Raw genomic sequence first — 26,385 nt, 5'->3', positions numbered from 1 at the left:
TTTTAATACATTTCTCCTTATTATTAAAAACTTTAAAATGGATGGGAAAGCTTTGCCTGTTGTTAACATTTTGAGGTGAGTCTCCGAATGATTTACATTGAGAGAACTTAAGGGGGGGAAAAAAGGAATTACATTAGGCAATATTGAATTATACATATTTAATTATCAAACTTAAATTGAATAGACATTGATGTTTTTTCCTTTGCAAAATGAGAATAAATGTAGTTAGAGCAATAAAACTTTTTAATCTACGGTATTTTAACTTTGTTGATGTTTTATATGACTTTAAAATACTTGGGATCATAGCTGGACATAAAATGTTTGGGATCATAGCTGGACATAAAATGCTTGGGATCATAGCTGGACATAAGTTTTAAAATCCAGATTGAATGCTTTAAAAACATTTTTTTTTAATTAAAAATACTGTATGGTGGAAGGAAAGATCAGGTATTTGTTTAAAACATACAAATGTAAAAACGATGCACTCATGTATTGATTGTCATTTTTGACATGTAACCAAAATGTACAAGTTTTCCTTTTTGTTCACTTGTAGCTTCAAAAAATCATATGTTCATGTAGTATAAGGGCATGTACACATTTGGCATAGTACTCACTGGAGTCTCAGTATTTTATGCTGTTAAGCCTACAAGCCAAAGCTATCCAAAGCAAAATATCTGAATTCTCCTAAAATATATTGTCGTTTTTTTCCCTGTACTTCATTAAGTACTTAGATGCACATGGTTTCAATTTTCCATTAAAAATTCTCATTTCCATATGATATCAAAGAGTGAGAAGCTTTAAACTGAAAAATAAACATTCATAGACTGGAAGCCAAAACAATAATTAATGTCAGATGGTTAACTCCAATAAATCATTAGAATAAATTCTGTGAAATTACTGCAACTAAAAATGCCCTCTTGATATTACTGTAAGACAGTTTGTGTTCCTGATAGGAAACTGAATTTGGCCTCTTTATTGGAAATGTTCTAGAAAGCATGAACCTGACATGGTCTGACTGGTCAGTATCCTCCAATAGATAATTAACTTTAAAATAAATAGTTCTGTCTTATTTCTTATATAAAATTCTTACAGATTTTGTGATTAATATGTTAAAAATTGGTACCTTTGGGAAGGAATTTTAAAATGTATTATTTGACTTCAGTTAATAAATCTCATTGTAGTGCGAATGGTAAGGTTTCCTGAGGCTCGGTGAAACAATACAGACACCAAAGTTTACATGAAAAGGGATGAGTCAGTTTCCTTGCCCAAAGGGGCTTCTCACACCTGTATTTGGATGATTACAGGTAGAACTCCCTGGCTCTAATTGTATAGTAAATACCATTTCCCAGACCCTAATGGTAGACAGACTGCTTGGGAGACGCCAGTCTGTGATTTAGCTGTCGCCAGACACCCCATGTTTTTTGTGAGACCAGTTGTGATGATGATATGGTTATAGCCAATTGAAAGTAAACTCTTGTCTAAATAGCAAATTTTAATTTATAAAAATGTAGAGGTATGGATGATCCTATTTATAAAAACAAATTTTGAATTTTATGTGTAACTAATGATCTGGTTTGGGGAGTATGTGTGTTTGGTGGAGGTTGTCGGGGGGTGGGGGGTCAGATCTTGTGGAAGTTAGTGTAATTGTAGCTGAAAGATCAAAGACTGGGTAACTGAGTGATGTTCCAGAAGAGAATTTACCACATAGCCATTTTCTGTACAGTTTCTGCCGCCTGCTGTTCCTATTTTCCCTCAAGCTAGCCATTGACTACCCCCTGTGCATCCCTGCTCGTAAAAAATGATTGAGGAAGTATTTGTCATGTATTTATGAGTGGGAAACATTGTGTGATAGGGAATGGCATCTACTGGAGCCAGAAAGATTGCCATTTTCCTTTCATTCAGCCACTCTGCTACAGCTTTAAATCCTCTGTTTATGCAACACATCCTTTGTATTAAAGTGCAGCATAAATTTTTATTATGAAGGATATGAACACTAGGTTTTCATCACTTATAACATTGCGAGCAGATGTCAATAGTTAAAATATATTTTAATTGCTAAATCCTTTAAATTTGTGTTAGCATCTTGTTCTTTGGTAATGTTTATATCTCAGCTCCATTTGCATTAGCTGCTCCCTTAGCAGAAGAAAAGGGTTTTTTTTTAAGGTTAGTAAGTAATGTAATGTAGCAAATTAAAACTAATGCAGGAAGCAGTAATAAATATTTTTGTGGGTCTTTTAGATCTGGAAAACTATTTTAAATGGTCAGGAAAGAGGAGGAAAAGTGTGATTCTGGCCACAAAAGGAAGACTAAAACTATATTTTAATTACTAAAATTTACTTTAAATTTAAATGTTACTGTGTTATTTTTCAATCCTAGAAAAGAAGTAAACATTTTGAAAGATAAGTCTATTGTGCTACTGAATAGGTGTATTGACCTTTTGAAAGATGTAAACACCAGAATGGCCCCAAACATCACTGGTTTTATCAATGTTGAATTAGTCATTTCATTCATTTATGATTAAGACCTAGCCCCTGAAGAAAAGCTAACATGGCAGCTAGGTTAGTTACAGGTGAGTTGTGATCAGATGACAGTAAGCAAGATGTTGTAAGGGAAATCCACAGAAACCTTTATTATTATTATTATTATATATTATTATGCTTTGAATGAATGAAACTATGCAGCCATTGTTATTATGTTGTTGTCATTGTTGTCTTTGACAGATGTCAGTGATTTTTTAACACTTGAGGATTTTGTATATTAAACATGATCAGTTACTTATAACTAAGATTTATTACATGCAGTATTAATTTTCATTTGAGATTGCCTGCTAAGTCATGGTGTCAAGCGGGTTTAGGACATTAGTCCTGCCAGACAGTTGCTTGATTAGGGAGAGTAAATTTCAGTCTTTGCACGTTTGTTGCTCTGTTAGTATATGCTATCTAATTATGAAATCTGCACAACAAACTAATTTTGTGCACCTACATAGCTTTCTATTATGTTTCATTTTTGTGTTCTCTTGTCCCCATCCTTCTTAAAACTGTTACTGCTGCTGCTGCTGCTAAGTCGCTTCAGTCGTGTCTGACTCTGTGTGACCCCATAGATGGCAGCCCACAGGGGTTCTCCAGGCAAGAACACTGGAGTGGGTTGCCATTTCCTTCTCCAATGCATGAAAGTGAAGTCGCTCAGTCGCGTCCGACTCTTAGCGACCCCATGGACTGCAGCCTACCAGGCTCCTCCGTCCATGGGATTTTCCAAGAGTACTGGAGTGGGGTGCCATTGCCTTCTCCATTAAAACTGTTAATAAAGGATAATTTTATTTTATTGTTTATTATACTACATATTTATATTCAACTGGAAAGTATAACTAAAATTTAAGACATTCAGACTTCTTGTGTGCCTATGTGTATTTATAAACATGTATTTGCATATGCCCTGGTGGACTTGTGGTCACTGAACATTATTCTCTAATATTACATAAATCAATTAATCTGAGTTGTTGAAATTGATTTGATAGGTAGACAGGACTTGCAAAGTCTTTTAAGCTATTATATAATGAAGGGCAATCTGTCAAGTTCACTAAATGAATTTTGAATAGAAAAATGGTTTATTAATTCTTATTTTTCTATGATTCAGTCTTTCTTATCCCAGCTTTTCTGTTTTTGTTCGTTTTCCACAAATTTGTACCTAACAACTAAACATAGTTTGGCAATTCTATACAGTGTGTACCTGCCAAGGGGAGAATCATGGAATAAGCCCAATATTTTCTTGACTTTTTGAACTATATGTAAGAATCACAGGTATTACATCTCAGCTGTTATTTACAGAGGGGAGTGTGAACATTTTTGCATATAATTTTTTATGTGTGCTTAGTCGCTCAGTCGCGTCCAACTCTTTGCGACCCCTTGGACTATATAGCCTGCCAGGCTCCTCTGTCCATGGGTACTGGACATGGACATATACTGGCGTGGCTTGCCATGCCCTCCTTCAAGGGATCTTGCCAACCCAGGGATCAAACCCAGGTCTTCCACATTACAGGTGATTTCTTTACCATCAGAGCCACATTGGAAGCCGAGGTTTTTCTTTTTTTCATGTATATATAATATAAAACAAAACTATATTCATGTATATTACATGCTATTCAGGGGAAAAAAACCCTTTCAGATATATAGGAATAGTTTGAGCTGTAGTATCTATTGGTTTCTTAGGCTTTCTTGGATAAGCTCATCATATATTCACAAAAAGTATGGATGTTGACACATGAGCATACTTTACACAGCTACTATAATTATTGCTGTTCCTACAGATATTTAGTTGTTTATCAACTCTCCATGGAGGTAATACTGAATGATCATCTGCCGTACTGTGAGCCTTAGGTTTTATTTTCTGACTTTCAGTAGGAGGTCTGACAGAAATTGTTCTACCTAACTCATCCTTGAACATTGTTCTCCACAATACGTATTATGTACATTTCCATTATGTCGTATCAACAGGAGCAGTATTCACCACTATAGGAGGATTTGTTCACTGGTTTCCATTATTTTCAGGCTATATACTTTACATGAGCAAAAGTCCACTTCTGCAATTATATTTCTAGAAGGTTAATATAACCTTCACACAACATTTTCTTGGACTTCAGGAATGCTGTGATGTATTCTGTAAAACTCATAAAAAGTCTTCAATTTCTGACAAGATTATTCATTGAAGCTAGAAATTTAACATAGATATACTGCTTTGAAAAAAAAATCATTGTTGTACATTTGATTTACTTGAAACAAATAAAATGGGAATGATTAATTATTCTTAAAAAATTATTCATTTTAGTTCAGGAAGCTTCTCAAATAGATATAAAATTAGGTTCAATTCGTGTAAAGTTTTCAGGAATATACCCTAGTATCTAAAGCAAGATTCACAAGTATAAGATTTTTTTTAAATGTTTCACTTTATCATCCACTAGTCTGGCAAAGTAAAAGCCCTGAAATATCCATATAGTGTTTCTTTGGGATTATAGTTTCTATTTAACATGTGAGGAGTTTTTTAGCTGAATTAAATTTGGAAAGCTATAATTTGTAATTTTTACTAGAGATTGCTTTATGAGGACTACTGCTTGTTTTCTTCATTGCCAGATAGAAAAGGGTGATAAGACAGGTCAAGGGTATTCTGGAAGCCTAAACTAAGCTATTCTTTTTTTCAGTATGGGATTGATTAAATTGGTAAATCCTCTACAAAAATAGCCTTAATTTTACTGAAGTAAGTTGTAAATGAATCTAAAAAGAAAATATTTTCTTATGATCCCTTTCTGTTTTATATTTTGTTGTTTTTGCTACTGAATAATTATCAGTTATTTTTTAATTTGTATTATGATAAAGCTTTGAAAGTATCATATGTGCTATGAATTAGGATTTCAAATAATTTCTAGTGAATGGATTTTGTAGAATTGACTGTTTCTTAATTTCTCTGATCAAAATCTTGAGAGATGAAAAGAATATACTAAAGCAAGACAATCTTTTTATTACAAAACATGGAAGGTTGAAAGAAGTAGGAAGGAAAAGACCTTTAGCCATTCAGGAGTGCTTTTATTTGAAATGCCCTTTGGAATTTGTAAATGTATGTGTATGTAATAAAACTTATGAACTTGCCTGGTTTTCATTAAATTGTTTTGGGTTACTTGTTCAGCAGTTTCATAGTCCTATCAAGAGATATTATTACCGTAAAGCATATAGTCATAATGAAACCAAATCGCACGTCTGATGCCATATTTGAAAAAGGTAATTATAGAAGAAAGCACATCTTTTTATATGGATATAATGCTATTGACCCACCATATTAGACATGGTAGGAATTGCCCTTGGCCTATTTTCCTTTTTACCCAGTACAGTTTATAGACAATAATTTCTCTTTACAAGATTGTTCACTGAATTTGAGAAAGATACTTCGGGAGAGTCAGTTTTTATTTTCATTAGCACCATCCATTGACTTATTGATTTATGAGCAATATGCTTTATCAAATGTGTCAGGACTCATCTTTTTTAAAGTAGCTGAAGAATTTCACTGTATATATTAATAATAGGGAGAAGTTTTATAAATTTTCTTCCAGCTTTAAGAGACTAAAGCTCTTTAAAAAAACAAGTGTTCTCTAGGATTCTCTTATGAAATTAAAACATATATTCTCCATACATGCACACACACACACACACACACACACACATATATAAACTAGGAAATAAAAGGCAAACTTTGGCATACAGCTATTTAATGTTCCTCAGATCACAAGTGATTCTCATGTACACAGAACGTTTCTCTGCCTCTCTACCTGACTTACTTTGGTGAATACTGCAAGTTCTGTTGTTATTCTTAAAAATCTGTGTCATAGATTAAGGATGGCTGAGTCAGATTTTGTTTCTAAAACTATGAGTTGAGGTGAACTACACTCATTAAATGGGAGTTTTGAATAGTCGTTGGTGAAGGTAGAGGAGAATGTTGAAGCCCCCAAATCTTAGGACTGTTGGTGATGAGGGCAGGGCCTTGTGAAGACTGAGGAATGGAGTCTCACTGCAGTGTAAGTGATCTCAATAACTTACACTGTAGAAAAGGGAAGGAAAGAGGCCCCTTGGGGCAGTTTCAGTGTTTGGCCTAGCACCCTGTGCTTGTGCAGGAGAGGAGAGGAGGAGTCTTTTCTGTGCCCTTCCCTCTGTGGTCTCTCCTGTGTTCCCCCGTCACTAGATCTACCTTTGGAGATACTGCTAACTATATTGTAAGTTCAATAGACTTCTGAAGGCTAGACCAAAATGCTGGATACCATTGATAACATTGGCTCTACAAGGAAAGTGAGTTCTAAGAAACTCAGAGCATAAGTCTATTTATAAATTAGATAGTATATTATTAGCAAGTTTGGTGTATTAAGAATATAACTACTTTAGAATTTGAAATGCTAGTGTTGTGGTCCTTATTTGATGCTAACTGGTTCTTTGACCTCAGGCAAATGATAGCCTTTTATGTATTGAAGACAGTTTATCAGAATGTTCACATAAAATGTGTTCTGTATAAACAGAATTTCCCAAATTTAAGTAACATAACTCAAAAAGAATACATAACTCAAAAAGTAATAGAAAAGGGACTTGTTAAGTCTTCTACATGTGTCTTCGGGGGAGACATTCTCTTGTTTTTTTCTTTCCATTATGTAGATAATGGAAAAAATGTATGCTTTGAGACAGTTGTCATCCAAAACAAACTGAGAACTGTCTCTATTGTGCAGTATGGGTAGCAATAAAACCCTATCACCACCATCTTCTGTAGGGTTCTGCCCTCATCTCATACTCAGGTTAGGACCTGTGACTTCATCATTTGCAATTTAGAGGATTTTATTGTCATTCAAAAGAAGAGATGCCCATGCAGATTTCTTCTCAACTCTCATAGGTAGGTTTGTCATGGTAGGATTTTTTTTCTAACTGTGGGACAATCCAGAGCATTCCTGAGGTTACAGGTACACAATTCATGAGCAACTCTTCTGGACTGAATTGATGATAAGACCTGGCCTTTTTCCCTTCTCTCATTCCCACTCCCATACCTCTACCCCTTGAAAATAAGTTTTTTTTGGATCTTACCATGCTCTTGTCTTTCTCATAGTGGGCAGCTATTGCTCTCTCTAGAATGAGAACAAAGTGGAAATAAAACTTACTTGTAGAATTGGCATGTCTATATTTGAAGCTAGTTACATTACTCAAAATATTACACTTCCTTATTCTAAATTGCCCTAGAAAGCATTTTGCCATCAAAAACATTTGATTACAAAACGCCCTCAAAAGCCTACTTATTCCACCATGTAGTAAAAATAGTACAGTTTGGGTGAGACATATTTTGGTATCTGACCATTTTTATTATCAATATTAAAATTCTGCTAAAAAATATGTTTCAGAATAACTGACATAGGAACTCTGAGTACACCTCTGTCTGTAAACTGGGGGCTGCACGTTGATTCAGTCTTTCTAATGCTTTATCAAGAAGACAATTAACTTCATAAAAACTGTTATTATGAATTTAAAATGTATAGATTCATATGAACACTGTGGGCTCATCAAGGAGATAGGTACTATGCTTCCTTTTTCCTTTTCTAGGCAAATAATCATTGAGCCTAAACAGAAAAAGCCTTTGCCCCCATAAGGGTTATAGTCTCATGGGATAACAGACAACTAACAAACAAATATTTAATATAATGTCAAGAAATGATTAGAATCACTTTGCTGTACACCTGAAATAATACAACATTGTTAATCAACTATGCTCCAATATAAATAAAATAAAACATTTTTTTAAAATAAAGAAGAAGAAAGAAGAAATAACCTCAGTGGCTTAACTTATATCACTATTTCACTTGATCATTTTTTTTTACTTGATCATTTTTATAAAGTATTTTTTCATCCATGTTTATGATACCTTCATTATACTAGTCTACATCTTTGAAATCTCAGAATTAATATTTAAGATTTATACTTTTTCTTCAAAATTATTAACTTGAACTTTTTTCATATGTCTCACATTTTAATGTCTCTTTCCCCCATTTCCTTTGCCACAGCCTTATCATATATAATTTCATTGCTCTAAGACTATCACTTTGTCTACTTTTTACAGATAAATCTAGCATGTAGCATAATACATAACTAAAATTTAGTTAACAGCCAGATTATATTTGCTCAATGAATAATGTTCGGGTGTTATTTATGAGTTGTGAAAATTAGGCTGCTAGAATTTTATATCTGGCTTTTAAAGTCTGTCTTTTGGAAATTTTGCCTTTCTCATTTTTAAAATGAGAAAGGCAAAATAAAAATAATAACTCTTGTCTTCCTCATAAAATTGTTATGACTATTATATCAGTTGATACACTTTGATCATTTAGGATAGTAATTGGTACATAGTAAATTCTTCCCCCAGAATTTTCAGTGTTTACAAATGAATGAAAAAATAAATGCATGAATTAAATAAACAAGTAAATCAAGATAACAAGGTGCTATTTTAGTTAGGGGGTCAGGGAAGGCCCTTAAGAAGTAAGGGAATACACATGACAGAGGAAGGATCTGAGGAAAACTTGGTCTAGAGAGGGGGAATAGCAAATGCAAAGGCAAGTGTGGTGGAACATAGAAAAAAGAGTGTAAAATGTGAAGGCAACCATTTGATAAGAGCTAATAAATTCTTACTCAAATACACTGCAATTAAAAAGATTAAAACATATCCTAAATGTGTGCAAGTAAAATTTGCAATTATAAAGATTATTTATATATAGTATAATTTATATATAATAAAAATTTGCAGTTATCAAGATTGCTGGGAGAAATATCAATAACCTCAGATATACAGATAACACCACCTTTATGGAAGAAAGCAAAGAGGGCCTAAAGAGCCTCTTGATAAAAGTGAAAGAGGAGAGTGAAAAAGTTGACTTAGAACTCAACTTTTCAGAAACTAACAAATTCAGAAAACTAAGATCATGGCATCTGGTCCCATCACTTCTTGGCAAATAGATGGGGAAACAATGGAAACAGTGACAGACTATTTTTTTGGGCTCTAGAATCACTGCAGATGGTGACTGCAACCATGAAATTAAAAGACGCTTGCTCTTTGGAAGAAAAGCTTATGACCAACCTAGACAGCATATTAAAAAGCAGAGACATTACTTTGCCAACAAAGGTCCATCTAGTCAAAGCTGTGGTTTTTCCAGTAGTCATGTATGGATGTGAGAGTTGGACTCTAAAGAAAGCTGAGTGCTAAAGAATTGATGCTTTTAAACTGTGGTGTTGGAGAAGACTCTTAACAGTCCCTTGGACTGCAAGGAGATCCAACCAGTCCATTCTAAAGAAAATCAGTCCTGAATATTCATTGGAAAGAGTGATGCTGAAGCTGAAACTAAATACTTTGGCCACCTTATGTGAAAAACTGACTCATTTGAAAAGACCCTGATGCCGGGAAAGATTGAAGGTGGGAGGAGAAGGGGACGACAGAGGATGAGATAGTTGGATTGGCATCACCAACTCGATGGACGTTGAATTTGAGTAAACTCTGGGAGTTGATGATGGACAGGGAGGCCTGGCGTGCTGCAGTCCATGAGGTCGCAAAGAGTCGGACATGACTGAGCGACTGAACTGAACTGAGATTTGTTTAAGATTTCATCTTTTCTTTTTGATGCTTGTCTAGCAACTTGCTAACCCATACTGTTACTGGCAAACCACTTTTAAAAGTCGCTTGATGTATGACCTCAAAGAAGTAGATTGAACTTTACTAAGAGTAACAACCTGCATTTGTCAGAACTTCACAGTGTTTCAATATACGTTACTTCATTGGATGCTCAGATCTTGAAATGGCCTCAGACACTGTCATTTGCCTTGAATTGAAGTTTTATTACAGTAAAGCATTTTCATAATTGGATAAAGAGATCTGCATTTTAGTTTACTAATGGGTTAAGCTAACAGATAAATAAGTTTTGTGTTTCCATTAAGAGATACAAAAGTGCCTTTTCAGTACTTTAAGTGTTTGTTATTAATGTAAAGGGGTACTCATCAGTATTCCTAGGTCATTATCAACATTTCCTTAGAAATTCCTTAAAAAGAACAGTCTGTGAAAAACATCTTTGAGTTTAGTTCATTTTGAAATTTAAAAGGAAAAGATCAAATAACATCTATCTGCTGATAATTGTGTTTTCCCCAAAGAGCCTATCTGAACGTATGAAACATGAAGATCACTGGTAGTTTTCATACGTAATTTACATTTAAAATTGTTACCTTTTAAATTGTGCCATTTCTCTTTTCTCTGTCCTGTGCCCACCCTCCCATTAAATGACAGTGACTTAGCTTTTCGTGTACCAAACCAAAAGGGAGACACATAGCAAACCATCGTTATTGAGTTCCTGCTGTGTGCCAGGCACCCCTTTGAGTTTAGAAATCGGTGAGATGGTAATGGAAAAGTAGTGAATGGCACCCCACTCCAGTACTCTTGCCTGGAAAATCCCATGGGCGGAGGAGCCTGGTGGGCTGCAGTCCATGGGGTCGAGAAGAGTCGGACACGGCTGAGCGACTTCACTTTCACTTTTCACTTTCATGGATTGGAGAAGGAAATGGCAGCCCACTCCAGTGTTCTTGCCTGGAGAATCCCAGGGACGGGGAAGCCTGGTGGGCTGCCGTCTATGGGGTTGCACAGAGTCGGACACAACTGAAGCGACTTAGCAGTAGCAGCAGCAGTGAAACATATGAAAATTTTAAGAATATTTATGAAACATAAATATTATCATGCCTATTTTACAGATAAGACCGTTGGAGAGATTCAAAACGTGCCCAGTTTCTTACAGTAGTAGAAGAAATAGACCCATTTGATTAGAATGTTTATGCTAGTCCCACACATGACACTGCAGGATATATTTGTGAATCTTCAGGAATCTTTGAGAACACTGCTTTAATTAACTTTGTGTTCTGCTATGTTTTATCTCAGAAAATATCACCTCTATCAAATTGTTTAGAGTTTTAGTTAATGAAAGGAAACAATTCTCAAGATGAAACTGTGTGTCCTTCTTAGGATAATGAGTTTTAGCTGCTGCCATTTTTGCCTTGCCTTTTAATTTTATTAACTATATAATATTGTTACAGCAAAATATTTTAGCACCTGCTTTAGCATCCATTTTTAAATATACCACATATGAAAATTTTAGTGGAGAAAATTCAGTGTTTCTCATTGAAGCCCATATGAAAATTGCATCAAGTTGCCACATCTAAAATAATACTACAGAAAAGACCCCAGGAAACAGCTATAAGTATGGATCAGTTCTTATATATTTATATGATAAAAAAGAATTTTCCTTTTTTCTTTCTTCTAGCATACCATGCAGTTTGTTAAGAACTGTTCTTCACTGCTGAGGTGAGGGAGTTGATATGTAAATGAACAGAGAAATGGGAGACTACCATGAAATAGAACAGCAGATAATTCATGCACCTAAAGTGTTGTTGTGTTAGTAGTAGTCAGCATCAGTCAAGAAGCACTGAACACTTAACTATATGCATTACATTTAAGACTCTCACCAACCTTGTAGAGTAAGAACTATTACTATTTTAAGGAAGGCTAAGCAAGTATAGCAAGACTGAGAAACTTAGAGAAGAATGGCGCCAAGACTCAAACCTCAGCAGTTTGTGTCCAGACTTGTGGTTCTGTACCTCTGCACTGTGCCGTCTCAGCGTTGGGGCACTAGTGATGTTGGAGAGTAGACAAGGCCTGAGACCAGGTGGCACACAGCCACATTCCCTGTCACTGTACGTTTCATTTAGACATGGTTCATGCACTATAGAGTTTGAGACTGAAAAGTCACAATAACCTGGCTAGAGAATGCTAACTGAAGGTAATATAAACATTTTTACCTGAAACTCTATTTTCATGAACTTATCTCTGAAAGCTATTTTCTAAACGTGTACCAATTTAATAGTCCTTTGTAGGGTCAATAATTCAAATAACTTATATATTTTTACATGGAAAATATATGTTATCAGTTCTTTTTGAAGACAAGTACTTTCTTCCACCACTTGGTTGTTTGTGTGTTCGTTTTTTAACCACACAGTGATCTGTTCTATTTCCTTGCGTTTTCAGTAACTTGGATGTGTTTTTGAGAACTTCCTGGGAGTAGGGAATTGGGTGTGTTTTTCTTTTGTTAACTGAAGTGCAAGCAGATAATTTGTATGATGTTCTGTTCAAATACTATGGAAAGACATAGCAATGTAATTGAAAGAACATTATATATGCATATTCATGTTATGTGTATGTTTCCAAAGATCCGAGTCTTGAGCAAAATAATGACTACCATTCGTTGAACATCTATTATATGCTGCACTTTGGGGCCCTTACATATGTTCTCTCATTTGGTTTAACCCTCACAAAAAGGCAAATATCTACCCAAATATCTGTCTTTCTCTCAAGCACATGAGAGAAAACATTTTGGTTGTATCCTGCTAAAAATTACACAGAAACTCATACCAGCAAGAGTTTTATATAAGCAGGACTCAATATACTCTGGTTGGTTTCCTTATAACCTTTGTTTCCTCACCTGTGAAACAGAAAGAATAATAACTTTCTTATAGAATGAGAATTAAATGAAATATTTTGCACATATTAAGTAAAATTATTCTGTGGTAGATAGGTACATTTGTCTTGGAATTTAATTCTCATAAATTTGATGAAAAAAGCATGTATTAACATATGATCTATCGCTGGCATTATAATTGCACGATAAATTCTCTTTAACTTTTTGAGTGCTGCTTAAATAAAACATTGCAGTTAGGTTTGCTTCCCGGCAAGTATGAAAGTGAAAGTCACTGAGTCATGTCCAACTCTTTGTGACCCCGTGGACTATAGGCTGCCAGGCTCCTCAGTCCATTGGATTTTCCAGGCAAGAATACTGGTATGGGTTGCCTTTCCTCCTCCAGGGGATCTTCCTGACCCAGGGATCAAACCCAGGTCTCCCACATTGCAGGTGAATTCTTTACGATCAGAGCCACCAGGGAAGCCCAAGAATACTAGAGTGGGTAGCCTATCTCTTCTCCAGTGGATCTTCCTGCCAGGAATCGAACCAGGGTCTCCTTCATTGCAGGTGGATTCTTTACCAGCTGAGTATGCATTTCTGTATTTTTCACTGGTATACAACCAACATAGACAACTTTTTTTTTGTACTTTTGGTTGAATGAAAAGCATGCTATAAATGCAATCAAGTGTTTCATACTTTCTCTCATGAGCTCAAATTAAAAAGTATCTTTAAAGCATTTTGTAACCTGTTAATTCTCAAGAAATAAAGGATAGCAATTTTCCATTTTCTTCTATTTCTTCTAAATATACATATTTTTATTTTTTATAATGTAATGTTCTGCCTTCTGAAATTTATAAGGATAAAGGTCACTTACATTTTCTTTTCCTTTCGCTGCATTTTTGTTTCCTCTCTCCTTCTCCTACCAAATATATATATATATATATTTTAAGGTTTGGGATCCAGTTAAAAATCTGTTTAGAAATATAAATATCAGAGTTCATATTTGGAGAGATTTTACTATTTCATGAGTGCTCAAGACTTTTGAATGGAACAGTAGCACTTAGAAAATCTTGCTGTTTCTCCTTGTCATTAATCACAACTAATCTCTATACCTTTCTATCTCTATCCTAATGGATTTTTCCTTATCTTATCAGCAGGTATGCTGTAACACGTACTATGTAGCTAAGAAAAGCAGTGGTTTACAAGGCAGTTCGGATAGATGTTGGACTTCCCTGGTGGTTCAGACGGTAAAACGTCTGTCTACAATGCGGGAAACCTGGGTTCGATCCCTGGGTTGGGAAGATTCCCTGGAGAAGGAAATGGCAACCCACTCCAGTACTCTTGCCTAGAAAATCCCATGGACGGAGGAGCCTGGTGTCCATGGGGTTGCAAAGAGTCAGACACGACTGATGACTTCACTTCACTTTCTCTCACTTTCAAATAGATGTAGACTGAAAAAGAACAGCTTGTAATAATGTTTTTATTATTTAAAGTGTTTTTCTCCTGAGTCTTTTAAAAAAATATTGTGTAAAATAGTTTTCATGGAATATTTCTTGCACTGTAGAACTTTACTTTAGGCCAAATCTGTGACAGAAGAAGAGACCAAGAGAGAGAATATGGGGAATACCAACCATGCTGCCTTTCCTATGTTAATCACTCAGTCGTGTCCGACTCTTTGTGACTCCATGGACTGTAGCCCGCCAGGCTCCTCAGTCCATGAAATTCTCCAGGCAAGAATACTGAAGTTAGCCATTCCCTTCTCCAGGGATGTTCCCAACCCAGGGATCAAACCTGGCTCTCACACATTGCAGACAAATTCTTTACAATCTGAGTCACCAGGGAAGCCCTTCCTTTCCTGTGTTCAGAGGTAAACATCTTCGTTGTCTAGATCTCTTGAAATTTGTACTTTTATAAGTTTTTAAATGTTAATCGAATAAATAGTTGAAGTCATATCATTTAATGTTTAAATGTGATAAAATAATTGTATTTCTATAGTTACTCATTTCATGTTTATGATGTATGATAGAGAATTATCTTAAATCTATTATTAAGTGAAATTTATATTGTTGGCAAAGTTTATATTTTAATGTGACTTGGTGTTGCTTAGAAATTTTGGCTAAATAGTTGAAAGACCTCCAGATTACACTGGGACATTCTTAACAGCTTTACAATCTTGAAAAACTAAAACAAAAGAAAAACCTGTGCCTATTTAGTATTCCTAGCTATATGCAGGCGAATGTGTGTATAACTTAGCTGATAGTAACAACTTTCTTATTATTTATCACTTACAGAGGGGTTCTTTTGGGTAAAATATTTAGTTACACATTTGCTGTCTTATGGTTATTTCAGTGCCCTATTGACATCAAGGGTTACTGATTGTTGTATTGGTAGTTCCTGACAAATAGAAATTATTTGATATGCTAAGCCATTTCTGACAGAAGATATAAAATTTTGACAAACACGTATGGCACAGCAAGTGTCCAATTCTAAAGAGCAAAATAAATGCAAACCACCATTATGGTGAACACAAACAGCCTGAAAGCAAGTTATCAGTAAGCAAATAATTGTTGAACTGTTATGAATGGAATAGGATGTTGAAATAGGGCATGATTGGCTGATGTTACATATGTCCTTGATTACCTTCCCTATGCTTTTATCCTAATAAGTGACATTCTTTGTATTCCCTTGGATGGCTAGACAGTCTGACACTGAAGAAGAATAAATATTGCATGTGGTACACATTAAGCTGTCATCCAAGACAGCATTTATAAAAAGTAACTGGAGAAATTCATAAGAAATTCTGCACTGCTACAGTTCCCTGGCTCCAGTCATAATTGTCAAAGTTCTTGACACATTCAGGTCTTCAGAAATGATTTAGGTTTACAGTGGCTTGGTGTATGAATAATTATTAAGGAGTTATGTTCCCATATTGCCTTAGGATGTTAATGTTAGTTACTCAAATGTTGTATTTTATGGTAATTTTCATTTTAAGAAGTATCTCCATATTGGTAGTAGTGACATATCTTCCATCTTATGGACTTCCTTAAAAGGATTTTAGATAATTCATATATTTGAAAGGAAGAACAGGAGTTTTTAAATGCTTAGTTTATCTTTAATCTGTTGGAAAATATTGCTTGCTTGTGTTTAGTACAGGCAAATAACTTTCAAAGTAAGTATTTTTGTTTTTCTTCTCCAGCAGCATTGGAAAGCCTTCAAAATGGTCCAAATGTTTTCAAATTATTTCCAAAAAGCCAAATCACTGCTTGGGGTTTTATTTAGGAGCCTGATGGACTACAGTCCATGGGGTCACAAAAGAGTGGGACATGACTTAGCAACTAAACAACAACATCGTGTTTTTAATTCCCATACTTTTGTAATTTTAATATAGTTTTTTAAGGCAGAGGAGTATATTATTTATTTCAGTCACTATGCCTGGAGAATCCCAGGGACGGGGGAGCCTGGTGGGCCACCGTCTATGGGGTCGCACAGAGTTGGACACGACTGAAGCAACTTAGCAGCAGCAGCAGCATTATCTCTTAAAATTTCTTTTTGGAGGAAGATGTGTGGATGATATACTGTCATACAAAAATAAGCATACCTAAATGAAGAAATAAGTTATGAATGCATATTTAGGCAAGCATTTTTTAAACTCTTCTTACTTTTGCTAAACTAAAACACTTCTTTTTTATCCTTTCTATGTGGTATGTCACATAGTAACTGAAGGTTGCTAGAAAATTTTGTTTTTTATATTTCTGTAACCTGACATGTTATTCTAAGCCTTTTGAAATTGAGTAATTAGTATTCCCATTCTATAATCTAATCAAGAATATACCATATTCTATCAGCTGATTACTAGGAAAATGTGATTAAGTATCAGAATGGTTTAGGATGCAACACAAATATGAAAATAAAGTACAGTGTCGAATTCTGAATTATGAGCTCTATTTTGGGGGAGGACAAGGGGTCACTCAGGATTTCTGTGACAACTATTTTGTGTTAGTTTTTAAACTGCATAATTTTAATTTGGGGTAATATTTTTGGGGATATTGTCTCTACTTTGAAATCTAAACCGTCCATTTGAATTGAAGAAACTTTTCTCCAGGTATAACACGGCTCAACTGTTCCCTATGGCTTTTAACTCTCCAGGCCACTACAGAGCACAAAATATTTGCCCAACTGGTAAATTGAACTGTAAGTCCCACTGTGGGAAATTGCTTTGCTGTGCTCCCAACAGCAGTTATCTTAGTAATTGTACCTGAATTCTTTGTGGCTAATAGAGCGTAGAGTCCATTTTACAAGCAGAAAATTAGTTCTCTTAAATACTTTTAATTATAAACCCCCCAAATAAAATGTGAATCGGTAAGACCATAGTGACTGGTTAAACTGCATCATTTTTAATTGTTAGTGCAGAAAAGTGAAATTATTTTTCTTTTTAGTGTAAAACTGTACATACCAACATTTCACATTCTAAACTGGAGCTTCCAACAAGGAGCTTATCAGAGCAAATTGTCTAGTCCATCCCCTTCCTCACTCAAAACCTAATGACCCTTTATCATCATGGTTTAGATTGCTGGACACAGATGTGAGAAAATACAAGTAATCTACAGGTAACTACAGTAGCTGCACTGATGTTCTCAGAGAACTGACTGCTGGGAAGATAAAGAGCTTCCCACAGAGTCTGTGACTTTCCGGCAGCAAAGCACATGATGAGCTCATACATGAAGTTTTATTTGCTGAAGATTCACAATAAGATACATTAGAACATTCAGCAGGGACTCTTTTTAGATGAGCACAGAAATTCTGGAGGGTTATTAGTTGATGCCCCATTGCAGAGCATCATGTTAAAATTTTTTTAAAGTTCAGTAATATTAATTCTTTGGACAAGCATCAAAGATTACAAACACAATGCATCATTAAAACTTCTTGATATTTATATAATGTATTAACAGATCCTGATCTCTTTCTTTTCACAAAAGACTGAGCTTTCTTCTAGAAAGTAATTTGGTTTTGATTTTTAATATGAAAAAGAAACAGCAATTTCTCAAACTTCATACTAAATTATATTTCAAAGAACTTGTTTGTGGCCAGGTGCTCTGCTTTTGTTAACTGCTTAGATGATGATCAGTGAGGTAAACCCATTTATCTGTTTGCATGCAATTGAGTAATTTACCATGAAAAGAACGATCATTTATTTTTTGTTTTGAATTTGTTTTGTTTTTTTTGGATAAAGATACTGCACCTGTAGCTTAAGCTTTATAATTGTTGGTTTAACTATTATTTGCAGTGATCATAGTTTATACAGCTTTAGAAAAACTACAATGCAAAAAAATATTTACTTAATCTTTTTTATGTATGAAGTGTTTTGTTTTTAGTCATTGAATTTGGTTTAAGTTTACTAAATTGGGATGAATCAATATGAATTAGACTGTCTGAACTTCAAGTGTGTGTTTCTTTTCAAAAATCATTTGCTTGTCATATTTTTCTAAAAGCTAATTAATTTTGTTTCTGTAAAAACTATAACTCCTGGATTAGGAATGGTCATATTTCCTTCATATGTCAAAATGAACTACAGTCCTAAAATCATTTTTAGCAATTACCATTTAGTAGCTGAAAGATAATGATTTTCAACAACCCATGGTGGTTAAGCAGCTGACAGCCAGCAACAGGAGTAGTGAGATACTTGGCTTATTCATTAGATAGTTGTATGGGGTATGTACCTAACTTATTATTTATGGAAAATATTGAAATGCCCAGAAAATTATAGAAGACACTGGCTGGGGATATTAGGCTAGGTTCCAAGTCATTTTTGTTTCAAAAATATTATACTTTTAAAAACAATTCCTTGCAAGTAGAGCACCAAAATTACATCAAAAGTACCTGCCATCTTAAGTAATTAATTTAATATTAAGTTTCTAGTATAGAATGACCATGAACAAAGTAATTTCTTATCAGAAAACAGAAAAAAACAAATTATCTGTAAGTAGAATTCCTATTATTCTTACAGCAGTTACCATCACTCTTTTGATATAATTGAAATATTTTATGTTGCATGGCATAGATTAATCTAAAAAATAGAACACTGAAGAATTGTTTGAGGCTGTATTATACATTAATTCTGTTTTTAGTTTGCTCTAAGATCTAAAGAAACAACTATATTTGTTTCCATTTAGCAGCAAATAGGAAACACAGAACTCAAAATTCTACAAAGTGTATTTTCTTACCATCTTCATGTTTAAAGGGAAAGAAACCAGGGAAGCATGTGCAGTATAAGATTGTTTTGCATTTTTGTTTTTACATCACCAGATTAAGTATAATGAAACCCATCTGCAAATTGTAGGAAATACTCATTGGTTTTTGTCAAAGACTACAGTATGGTTTTTTCCTTTCTTTTTCTTCTGTAGTTTTTTTTTTTTAATTCAACAAGATATACAGAAAATTAAAAACCTTGTCTGTTATAAAGTTTTGTTTGAGCTTTTTAAACTGAGTGATTAGCAGAAATAATGACCCTGTCAGCCTTAATCACATTAAAATGTGGTTAACATCATTTAATTTTTTCCACTTAATATGCAAAAATTTCCAGTAGATTTGCAGTGAAGGCCATTGAAATTCCATTAGAACAAGAATAAAAATTTCAGGCATCATTTATTCAGAGAAGGAATAAAGGTCTCGATTGAGAACTGCTGAATCTTTCTATTAGAGACACTATGAATCATTACATTGAATGTACCTTACATTTCGATACACCTCTGTCTGGCTTTTCAAATGGTTGAAAGTCATGTTTTATCATTTTTCATGAGAAGAAATAAACTAGAATTGCATGATTTTATAAATATCTAAAAGATTACTGAACATTTTATTTTGTACTCCCTCAATCTGCTCAAAGTATGAAGTTATTTGTGCCTGAAAATCAAGATAAGGAAAGAACTGATTATTTTAACATGGAACAGACTACATAACCAACCCATGAAATGGACAGGTTGGGTTTTAAATAGTTAATTTGGTATATGCCAAATAAGAAATTTAAAATTTAGCACCAAATGGCACTAATTCTTTGCCAAAGTTCATAGCTTATCATTTGTGAAGCTTCCCCTGGTTTATTATACTGAATTAGCTGTGTATGGGAGAAGGCAGTGGCACCCCAGTACTCCAGTACTCTTGCCTGGAAAATCCCATGGACGGAGGAGCCTGGTAGGCTGCAGTCCATGGGGTCGCTGAGGGTCGGACACGACTGAGCAACTTCACTTTCACTTTTCCCTTTCATGCATTGGAGAAGGAAATGGCAACCCACTCCAGTGTTCTTGCCTGGAGAATCCCAGGGATGGGGGAGCCTGGTGGGCTGCTGTCTATGGGGTCACACAGAGTCGGACATGACTGAAGCGACTTAGCAGCAGCAGCTGTGTATGAATTACAATTGAAGCACATTCTATGGTTTCTAGTACTGTTTGTCCTTTTATGATCATTTTTTATATTTATTTGTTGTGATGTAGTAGGAAAAGCTTAATTTTATTCTCAGCAATTAAGAGATACCTACCATTATACTTTCCTTGCTATGTTTGCATTTACCAGTATCCTGTAAAATGTATATCATGTGGAATGTTTCCTCCCCATATTAATAAAAAAAAAAAAGAAAGAAAAAAAGGCCATTACTGTATATACCTGATAAGCAGAAATGGCTTTCTGGAACCATTCCTATCTTTCGGGTAATTAGGTAATTATACAGTATTGTGGGGTTTTTTTTTATTTGTATTTTGTTCCCAAACCATTTGAACCCATTATATAATTATTCTGTGTGTACTTTGTAGTAAAAATACCATTGGAGAATTTATCAGGGAAGGTATTCCATGCATGTGCTCCTCACAATGTATAAATTTCTCCATCCTGGCATGTTTCTGTGTCTGTGGAAACCTAAGAACACTTAATTGTCTACTCCTCCTGTTCACCGCACTCCTTGCTCCCGCCATGGTTGGCTCCTCGGGCCTCAGAAACCCCTTCTTTCTCTGACTGCCTTGTCTAGAATAATCCCCAGGCTCCCTTGTGTTCACAGCATTGTGTGGATTTGCTTCTGAGCACTTATCACAAGTTATATAATCTCACTTATTTGTCTCTCTTCTGTCCCATAAGCATTTACATTCCCATGGGAATGAGAATGATGCCTGCTTTGTTTATTTTATATCTCCAGTGCTTGGCACCAGACTCAGTAAATTTTGTTGACTGAATGGCTGGCTGGATGAAATCAATTAATTTTATCCCTTATGTTTCAACTTTGACTTTAGTCTTCATTAATAGCAATATGTAGATCACTTGAAGTCTGTCTGTTCTGGTTAGATATATCAAAGGTTTAGAGCACAGGTAGATAGGTGTCTTTGCCAGGAGGCAGTGGATGATTTCAGAAAGTAAATATTTTCAGCTTTGAGGCCCACACAGCCTCTGTTAAAGCTCCTCACCCTTGCAAAGGCAGCTATAGACAGTATGTAAACAAATGGGCATGGCATTGTGCCAATAAAATTTCATTTATGGACACTTACATTTGAATTTCATATAATCTCACTGCCACAGAATAGTGTTCCTTTGTTGCTGTTGTTGCTGTGTTTTAGAAATAACTTCAAAATGTAAACACACTTTTCAACTTGTGGCATTACAAAAATGTGCAGTGATTTGCTGATCCCTGTTCTATGCACTTAGCCAGAGACAACCTTTCGGTTGTGTGCATGATTATATATCCCCATTCATCTACTGAAGTAGTTCCTCCTTTCTTTCCTGCATCGTCAGTTTTTCCTTCCCAAGTGGATATTTCCCATCAGCATAGAAGCATACTGTCATTTCTCCAGTCTTTAGAACAACAACTTATTTTGACCCCACTTGCCTTTCACATTGCAGCCCATTCTCTCCTTGCTCTGAAAAGTTATATACAAGTAGTAAATGAACCTAAATATCTAAGATACCTATCATTTTCTCCTTTCAAAAGCAAAAAGTTGTATGGATTGTATTGTTTGTGTTACTTTGTTTGCAGATTTTCTTTATTTAAAAGAAAACTAGATAATAAGATGCCATTGGGAGGCAGGGTGGGGAAGAAGAGATATATAAAATAACAGATGGGAGGAAGGCTCCATTCTGTATACCTTTCTCTTTCTGTCTCTTTCTGAATAAACTGCTTAGAAACTTCATGACATTCTCTATCTTGGCTTTTGAGTGACAAACGTTATCAGCCTTCCAGTTGTAATCTCTCCTGTGTACTAATTTCCTCTCTGCCTGCCATGGGTCTTCCCTAGCAATTAGTAATTGAGTGATTCTTGTTAAATTTTTTCACTTGCCCTCTGCACTCATGCCTTCAACTCTAACCGGTATGCTAGTGGTTCTCAAAGTGTAATGTGCACCAGAATCCTCTGGAGTGTTTATTAAAACACAGATTGCTGCCTTTACTGCCACGGTTTCTGATTCATTAGGTTGGGGATGGGGCCTGAGAATTGTCAAATCCAACAAATTCCTAGGTACTGCTGGCATGTAGGTGTGTTACTTTGAGATGTACTGCTCTCTGCTAATGATTTGCACATCTGTAGCCTTAACTTTCCTCTTAGCCCTTTGCAAGTTTCATTATTGCAGACTGGCAACAGGAAATCTCCATTTGGCTCTTCCATTATCATTATGAAGCTTAATCTGTGTAAAACTAAACTCATTTTTTCCTATAATACAACCATGGTAGAAACTACTTTCAAGCTTTTTTATCTTTGTTAGTACTACTGGCTCTCTTTGAATCTTTTAAGCTCATTTCTTTACATCATTTTAACATGTATTCTTTCCTGCATCTGATTCACGTAATCACTTAGTTACATGTTTTTTCTTCCAAATCTGGCCCGCCCTTGTTCTTTCCTCTTCCGCTACACTGCCCATCAACCCAGACCAAAGCCATACCAATTCATTCTAAAGTTGGGTAACAGCCTGCTAGCTTATCATCCTTAACTTGTTGTTTTCCTATAAACATTCTGTTTGGTTTAAACATATTCACTCTGACATTTTCTCAATCCATGATCCTTCTCTGAAACAGAGTATCTTCACAATTAGGGATAGGCAAAGATCCGTTGGATGAAATACAAAATTAAAAAAAAAAAAAAACTAATATAAAAGAAAAAAATTTTCATTATAATGAATAACTTCTATTCACCAAAAAACACTATTAAGAAAATGAATAGATTAGCCACAAACTGGAAAAATATATTCATTATACATATATCTGACGGAGGACTTATAGCCAGAATATATTTTTAAATTTCTACAAAAGAATAGTATAAAGACCAATAACCTAATTCGAAGAATGGTCAAAAGACTTATACATACACTTCACAAAAGAAGATACATGAATAAACATGGAAAGATACTCAGCATCTCTTAAGTCATCAGGGAAAGACAGTTTAAAACCACAGTAAGATATGATTTCATAATCACTGAAATGGCTAAAATTAAAGTAACTAAGAACACCAAATGTGGACAAGGAAGAAGAACAGGAATTGTTTGTCACCTTGGAAAATTGGCCATTTATTTTAAGTAGACATCTACCCTCTGACCCAGTAATTCCAACTTTTAGTATTTATCTAAAATAAATGAAAACATACATACATATGTTATAAATATTTTTGTTTCACAAAATAATAACAGCTTTATTCATAATGGCCTCATACTGGAAGCAACTCACATTAGTAGAAAAATGGATACATAAATTGTGACATATTTATATGATGGAAATCATACATCTCACCAATAAAATAAATAGATCAGCATGGAGAGGCAGTGGGGATTGACTGGGAAAGGTCATAAGGGAACTTTCTGGGGACATTGAAAGTGTTGTCTGTTTGGGGGTGGTGGGTACATATGTATATAAAATTCTCAAAATTCATTAAATTGAACATTTAAGACCTGTACATTTTATTTTTATTAATCATATTGCAACAAAAAATAATTTTAATAAAATAAAAAAATCTCCTTGTTCCCCTGTCAAGTATATCCAAATATACATTAAAATACCTAAAGAGATCAACAGGCTGACTTGATAAGTTGTGTGAAAATGATGACAATGTTTATCCTACCAACCCAGCACTTCGCTAAATATTTTTTATGCTGTGTATTTCATCCCCACAACTTAATTCTCACTGGAAGTTTGTCCCTCCTATCCTTGGGTCTGTTTTACTCAGTCTCCAGCAAAGACTCTCCCCTCTAGCAACCACCAGTTTGTTCTCTGTATCTGTGAGTCTGTTTTCATCTTGCTTTTTAGATTCCACGTATAACTGAGATTATAGGAATTTGTCTTTCTCTGACTTATTTCAGTTAGAATAATAATACCTTCTAGGTCTATCCGTGTTGTCACAATGGCAAGATTTCGTTCTTCTTTATGCCTGGATACCACTTCAGTGGGGAGGTGCAGGGGGAGGATGGGCTTTATCCACTCATCCATCAGTGGACTCGGGTTGCTTCCATGTCTTGGCTATTGTAAATAATGCTACAGTGAGCATAGGGGTGCGTGTATCTTTTCAAATTAGTCCTTTTTTTCTCTGGGGATGTACCTACAAATGGAATTACTGGATCATATAGTAGTGTTATTTTTAACTTTTTGAGGAACCTTCATACTTTTTCTGTAGTGGCTGTACCACTTTGCATTCCCACCAGCAGTGCCCAAGTGTTCCCTTTTCTCCCCATCCTTACTAACAGATGTTATTTGTTGTCTTTCTAATGATGGCCATTCTGACAGATCTGAGGTGATGTGTCACTGTGGTTTTCATTTGCATCTCCCTGATGATTAGTGATATTGGACATCATTTCAAGTGCATTTTGACCTTTTGTTTTGGGTTTTTTTTGCAGAAGTGTCTATCCAGGTTATCTGTCCATTTTAAAATCAGATTTTTTTTTTGATGTTGAGTTGTATGAGTCCTTTATATAATTTGGATATTAACTCTTCAGTTATCCAGATCCCTCGCTGTTGTTTTCTTTTGAGGTTATTTGACTTTTGTGTGTGTGAGTAAGGTACAGTGAACATCCTTGTAGCCATCCAAGAAAGTACATTTTCCTTAACCCCAGCAATACTGGATGTTAGTCTTGCTTTAATCATTTCTCATTTAATAGCCCCAAAGTGGTATATTATTTTAATTTTATTTACTTGATTATGCCTTTAATGACTTTTAGACTAGAAAAGATGTATCGACACTAGGAACAGAATTAGCATGGACTTAAGTCAGTTGTATAAAATTTGATATCTCATTTATAATTATTATTTTGGTGTATTCTGAGAGCAGAAATCTTATTTAAAGTAAGAGAAACTATTCAAGAGTATAGTTTAATATGTCATTAATAAAATTACTTTTGGCAATTTCTTTTCAAGTGAATTTAGCTAAAACAGTATATAAATATACCCAGGAATGTGTAAAGGTGATAGAGAGAAACCTTTGAACTGAGAATGCAAGCAAAGGAATAAAGGTTTTATTAATTTTGTGTCTCCCAGTATGGCCAGGGAAGAGGAAGTAAGACATTGCTTTTCGTACTCAGAGACAAGTAACAAATGGTTCCTAGACTGACTGCTTTGAATATTGGTTTAGAAATTATAGCAAAGTCAAATATACTTCCTACTGGTTCACTTCAAATCTGTTTTTCTTTTAATATATTTGCACCTTAGGTAAATTTTTGCCCTTCTTGGAAACTGCCAGAATATCACTCAGCAGCAATTTAATGAGTAGCAAAACTTGCCATTTTCCTTTACCACAGGTAGGACAGTTTAAGGAGAAAATAAGAAAGAAAAGAAATCCCTATAAATAAAGTTTGAAGTGGTTAATGCTAGACCTGTCTTCTCAGATAAATTTGACTAATAGATAAACAGATCACAGATAAACATACAACACACTTCTTTTTAAGAAATTGTGTTCTGAACATTGAGGTGTTCAAAAGAGGCAAAGCCATTCTTCACTTTATTAACAATAGATAACATATGTTGATCAACTTACCTTGTATCAGCATGCTAAGCATCTTATATGCACTTTCTCATTTAATCTTCATAGCAATCCTGTGATGTAGATGCTATTATGATCTCTCATTTATTGATAAGAAAACTGAGACTTTAGAAAGGTTCCATGACATGGCTAGGATAATCTCCTCTGTCTGGCTTCAGTACTCTGTAACCATATTCTATACTGCCTCTCTTGGCAGGGATTATGTGTGAGTATCCTTTAATTATAGGATTCCTTTCATTAAAGTAAATTAACTTTTGTGTCTTATTTACAAAAGCTCATTTTACATACAATGTCTTTTCAATAGAATAATGGACTCCAATGTATTATTACTTGCTAGGACAAACTATAAGCTATGAA

General features: G+C 34.8%; 1 protein-coding gene across 6 annotated transcripts in view; it reads left to right on the top strand.

The window, feature by feature from the left end:
- The window catches only part of OLA1 (Obg like ATPase 1), a 164,362-nt gene that overhangs the window by 118,197 nt on the left and 19,780 nt on the right, over positions 1–26,385 (top strand). The window lies entirely within an intron of this gene.

Source organism: Bos grunniens, chromosome 2, assembly GCF_055505025.1.
Source record: "Bos grunniens cultivar Pamir isolate PY7600 chromosome 2, Bosgru_T2T1.0, whole genome shotgun sequence".
In the NCBI taxonomy this organism is placed as follows: Eukaryota; Metazoa; Chordata; class Mammalia; order Artiodactyla; family Bovidae; genus Bos; species Bos grunniens.
This window is presented reverse-complemented; position numbering and strand designations above follow the sequence as displayed.